Below are 5,983 nucleotides of genomic sequence, written 5' to 3' on the forward strand. Positions count from 1 at the left end.
AGGGGACACATCCCTCATGGCTATCATCAATAATCATCAATGGAAACATACATATTCATTAAGCTATCAACATCGTAACATCGTAGAAATATACCTATCCATAAAATTTATCCTCATTATGTTTTTAGTAGAGCGCATACATATTCTTTACTACCCTCATCATAATTTCAAATAGAGACCAACTTAACTATTTAATATTGCAATCATCAGAACACTGATAGATAAGATACATAACCATTCATGCTACCATAATATCAATGGAAAGCTTTCATAAACATCACAACCATGAATATCTCAATCGCTAATAATAGTGTCATGGGTCCAGATCCTCAATCTGAGGTCCTCAAAGAAAAAGTGTCTAAGATAATGTCGTATTAGGGTCAGGAAACAGAGTGGGCACTACATACACCCCCTCTTAACAATGGACTTTGTCCCGAAGTCCTTAGAACATAAAGGAGAAACGACGACACATAATCTTAGGAACCCTTCCTGAAACTCTTGCCAACCTTCTGGTGGGCAGGTTAAAATTTTCCCAAGGTATCTATAATACGAATTCCGTTATAACTGAAGGACTATATCTGGGGAACATTGCAATCCACTTTTTGTATAAATGTACAAAACATACATTATAGATATTATTAAAATTAATAGTTAAAGGAAACGTCATACATAAACTTTTCCAACAAAATCATCATGATCAAAATCACAACTAATTAAAGCAACAATTAATAACACCCACCTTCCTTCAAATGACAAATTGACTAATTTAGGAGAAATCTCTCTAGTTTTATTCATTCAATCATGCAATTAAGATAGCAATAATTTTGTATTAACTCAAATTCATAGGGGATGCCTATGCCTTTTTCATAGGAGGAACTATCCACCTTAAGCTTGGACTTCAATATTTGTAATGGTCAATAATAATTGTGTTAATTATTGTTGATATTTCACCTATGACGTAACCCACCTTTGGTTACCATGTTCTAAATCTTCAATTTTGTTAGGAACTACACTCAGTACTTTGAACTAGTCACAATAGATGCATTTGAAGAACTTGGTGGTGGAGTGGTTGTATGTAGAGAATTAACACTAGATGAAAGTTTTATATGTGTTCCTTTAAATCAATTATATATTTCTTTAGTTTGTTGTGATTCTTGAGTTCTATTTGTTATAAAAGCTCTAATATGAGTGATTTTAGATCACTTTTATTTTTCTCTAGTTTTCATGATTCTTGGCTTTGATTTTCTCTTCAACTTATCATGATTCTAATCAATCAATGATATGTTTGTATTGAGTATCTACCACTTGCATGTCTCTAATTTGTCCATTCTAAATTGGCCTTTGGAGAAGAAATTTTAAAGTTTGTAGTTTAATTATTGGTAGTTGAGTGAATGAGGTCTTCCATACTCAATTGTATGGTTTTGTCGTTCCTCAATTTTCTTAACAAAGCATAAACATTTTTTTTTCTAAATATTCAAATTGCTCATATAATGATACAAAAATGGCAACACAAGGTTGAGTTGCAACTATGAGTTGTGACGAATGGACAACAATATGATATGGCAACTATATGACATAGAAATCACATCTATTGTACAAACATGGAATGATGTTGGTGTATGCGTTGTAGAGTGATACAACAATTCCAATGCACGACAATTACATAGAGATCTTGGCAACATAATTTTTTTAAATGTCAAGCCTAATTCTTCTAATTTTTTTTTTGCTCTTTTGCAATCAATTTTGCTTGAAATCCAATAGGAATTTGTTGGAATTACAAGTTATAGTATGTATAGATTGAGCACCCCAAAGGGTTTTTCAAGGTAATAAATCCATTTATGCATTTCAAAAATGCATTGAAGTAACCAAAATCACAATCTTGCCAAAAATTGCATCACTAGATCCTCATGAAAGAAACCAAAATATAAACACTTGAACTATGCATTTTTAAACAACAACGAATGAAAATAGTATATAAAAATCAACTAACAATATGGAAAAGAATATTTTTGTGTGATCACAGTGATAAGTATGGTAGAAATGACAAGTTCAATATCTCAAACTATCTTTGATACCAATGGAGCATAAAAGTCCATGATAAATTTCCTCCATGATATAAAGACAAAAATCTAATAATATATAAATGTTGAATGAATAAAATAATGATGACATTTATTGTGAATGACCCTCATGCATATTATGAATAACCTTTATGCATCTTATTTAGGAAGATATTTTTTTATTTTTATTATTATTTATTATATTTATTTAATTATTATTATTATTATTATTATTTATTAGGTTTATTTAGTTGATATTTATAGAAAAATATGAAAGAAGAATTTAATATACAAATATAATCTCAAAAATGTTATATAAAGAATTATAAAGAAATACTAAATTTAGGATACATATATATATATGGATTTTCACATATCCACATTAGCATAAGTTGCCATTAGGGATGATGGCTTTATATATCTTTATCTTTAGTGGTTCATCTTTGATTTTGGAATGATGGGATAAATTATGTGAAAATAATTGAACATTGACTCTTTAGTACCATATATTATCAATTGTTTATGTTATATAGCATGGTTTTTCTACCATCAAGACATGATTGATTGATGTTTTTCTAGAGCTCTAACCTAATATCTAACATCTTTAGCAAATTCCAATCCGACTCATCCACCAGTCCTAAAGATTCCTCTTATTTCCTCCATATATGGATGCTTACGCTCTCCCATCTCACTATTGCTAATGTGTTGTTCTCTGATATCCATTTAGCCAGCCTTTCATTAAACAGCTACACAATGCGAAAATCGATGTCAATTACCCGGTATAAGCAGAATTCAATCATTTTATAATATTAACCCATTGCTCTACTTTGCCTAGTTGGTAAATCGACCTGTTAAGCTTACTTTGAGGGCGTTTGTCCTCTAATTCATTTTCCTAGACACAATCATTACTAGATCATGTACTATCTGGACATGCATAACCACATTGTTATGGCTTCATATTACAATTATCAGCAGTACCTAAGAGTGTAGAATTGAACAACAGTAACATATGGGGCAATCTTTGTAAAATGAAAAGTATAATTACCAATCAGTAGTGCATTCATCCGTAATGAGTCAGCTTCCTTGTGAAAACATAGTCAATGTTGTCGTTATACTGATCAGGACCAACTGTATATCCCCTTCAGCACTTCTCAATGAATTCAAATCTCCATAACCATTTATAGTTCAGCTCATCCCGCCTGGGTACTTGTATTTTCAAACCCCAAAACTGATTTAACAGCATGTTTGACTTACAGGCGGGAAGTCGATTGTTATCTAGTCGGGTTTCTGCAGTATAGAACTGGGTACCATGACTGTGATAAATGGGGTTCCATGCAGTCCAGATGTCATGGCTATGGGGATTTTGGATTCCAGAAGCAGAGCTGGGTGGTCACATTGGAACAGAAAACGTAACAGGACAGCTTTCATTTTCCCAAGTAATTTATCAGGTGTGCTCTTCAGCGGTTACAACGAGAGAGCACCTAGAATTGTTATTGCAGAAAGCAAGGGGATTCCCACAGAATCCATGAGATCGAAGTCAGGTTCTTCAGCTTTTAATAAATCTAGAAGAGGTTCAAGTAGTGCTGAAGGGCCTAGAAAAAGCATGGATGATGGGATCCAGAGGAAATTGGAGCTGTTTCATGAAGGATTTGAAGGACCACCATTGCGTGTCCTGCCATTGGGAGGTTTGGGAGAAATAGGGATGAACTGTATGCTTATAGGTCACTATGATCGATACATCTTGGTTGATGCTGGCCTCATGTTTCCAGACTACGATGAACTTGGAGTGCAGAAAGTTTTACCTGACACAACTGTTATTCAACGATGGAGGAATAAGATTGAAGCAGTTGTTATTACACATGGGCATGAGGATCACATTGGAGCCTTGCCTTGGGTAATTCCCGCATTGGATCCTCATACGAGAATATTCTCAACATCATTTACTATGGAGCTCATTAAAAAAACGATTAAAGGATTTCAATATTCATGCTGAGGCATGAGGATCACATTGGAGCCTTGCCTTGGGTAATTCCCGCATTGGATCCTCATACGAGAATATTCTCAACATCATTTACTATGGAGCTCATTAAAAAAACGATTAAAGGATTTCAATATTCATGCTGAGGCTAGACTTAACATCATTAATATAAGCGAGAAGTTCCAGGCTGGACCATTTGAGATAGAAGCTATTCGAGTTACGCATTCCATTCCGGATTGTTGTGGGTTGGTGCTTCGCTGTAAAGATGGGACAATTTTCCATACAGGAGATTGGAAGATTGATGAGTCGCCTGTGGATGGAAAGACCTTTGATCGATCAACATTAGAAAAACTTGGAAAGGAAGGCATTACATTGATGATGAGTGACTCTACCAACATTCTTTCACCTGGAAGAACTACCAGTGAAACTGATGTAGCAGAGGCTTTGTTACGAAATATTGCTGCTGCAAAGGGAAGAGTTATCACTACACAGTTTGCATCAAATGTTCATCGTCTTGGAAGCGTGAAAGCTGCAGCTGAATTGACTGGTAGGAAGCTGGTTTTTATTGGGATGTCATTAAGGACTTACTTGGATGCTGCTTCGAGAGCTGGACAGGCACCTTTCGATCCATCTACTTTGGTCAAAGCTGATGATATGGATGCTTATGCTCCCAGGGATTTACTAGTTGTCACAACAGGATCACAGGCAGAACCTCGTGCAGCTCTCAACTTGGCATCATTTGGAAGCAGTCATTCCCTCAAGCTAAATAAAGATGACTTGATCTTATACTCAGCAAAGGTGATACCTGGAAATGACATTCGTGTGATGAGGATGATGAATCGGATAGCGGGGATTGGTTCTACAATAATGATGGGAAGGGGAGATAATTTGCACACATCTGGGCATGCTTATCGTGGAGAATTGGAGGAAGTCCTCAGGTTGGTAAACCCTCAACATTTTTTTTTTGCCTGTTCATGGAGAATTTGCTTTTCTGAAAGAGCACGAGCTACTTGCAAAATCTACTGGTATACGACATACTACTGTAATAAAAATGGAGAGATGCTTGGTGTTTCTCCTCTTAGAAACCGAAGAGTCCTTTCCAATGGTTTTTCTCCTCTCGGCAAGGAGAAATTGCAGTTGATGTACAGTGATGGAGATAAAGCATTTGGAAATGCAGAAGAGCTTTGCGTTGATGAGCGAATGAGGATAGCCTTAGATGGAATTGTTATTGCCAGGTAAGGACTAAATTTAAAAGGTTATTCCTATGATGCCATAAGTATTTGAAAATGGAGAATTTGCAGAAATGGTATTCATGTTATGGGTTTGGAAAAGTCATTACAACAGTCCTGGAGACAATCATCTACAAACAAAAATGTCGTAGTATATATCTCTTTCAGATTCTCATTGAAACAAGATGAATAAAATGGTACATAGATGCAATTCCAAGTTTTCAAAGGCAATAGCATTGAAGCCTAATTTTCCATTATTGTACTTACAAGCAGCATTCCATGAATCTTTGGGAGAGATTGAAGCTGCCATTTCTCACTGCCAGGCAACAAACTGATATGACAGAGTGATATTGATAGTGAGTTTATGTTTCGTTGTAAGATTCTTGGGTATCGATATCACTTAGTGAAAGGGCAAAGTGAAATTGTTAAATCCTTCATAGATGAGACACAGCAGAAGTTGAAATTGTCCAAAAGATTTCAAGTCATTGCTGGAGTTTCCTGAAGCATGAGCTCTTAAAAATGTTCCTAAATTGCATTTTTTTTTTTTTGAAACTTGAGTAAATTGATTTTAGAGAAATACCCACATAGCAAACAAAACTAGTTATGCATGCATGGGCCCATAGGCCTCAAGGGTTCAACTTGTGCTCTGATACCAAGTGTGAGGACTTTATCCAGACTATATATATATATATATATATATATATATATATATATAT

The 5,983-nt window shown here is 35.0% G+C and overlaps 2 pseudogenes; both read left to right on the forward strand.

Annotated features, from left to right (window-relative positions):
• The first annotated feature begins 3,200 nt into the window (after nt 1-3,200).
• Nucleotides 3,201-4,053, forward strand: LOC149177421 (ribonuclease J pseudogene; annotated as a pseudogene).
• Nucleotides 4,054-4,089: 36 nt separating this feature from the next.
• LOC149177422 (ribonuclease J pseudogene) lies at nt 4,090-5,602 on the forward strand (annotated as a pseudogene).
• Nucleotides 5,603-5,983: the final 381 nt, after the last annotated feature.

The sequence above is a fragment of the Pinus tabuliformis genome, chromosome 4_1 (assembly GCF_031772625.1).
Source record: "Pinus tabuliformis cultivar Carrire ecotype Pingquan chromosome 4_1, CPIR1, whole genome shotgun sequence".
Taxonomy (NCBI): Eukaryota; Viridiplantae; Streptophyta; class Pinopsida; order Pinales; family Pinaceae; genus Pinus; species Pinus tabuliformis.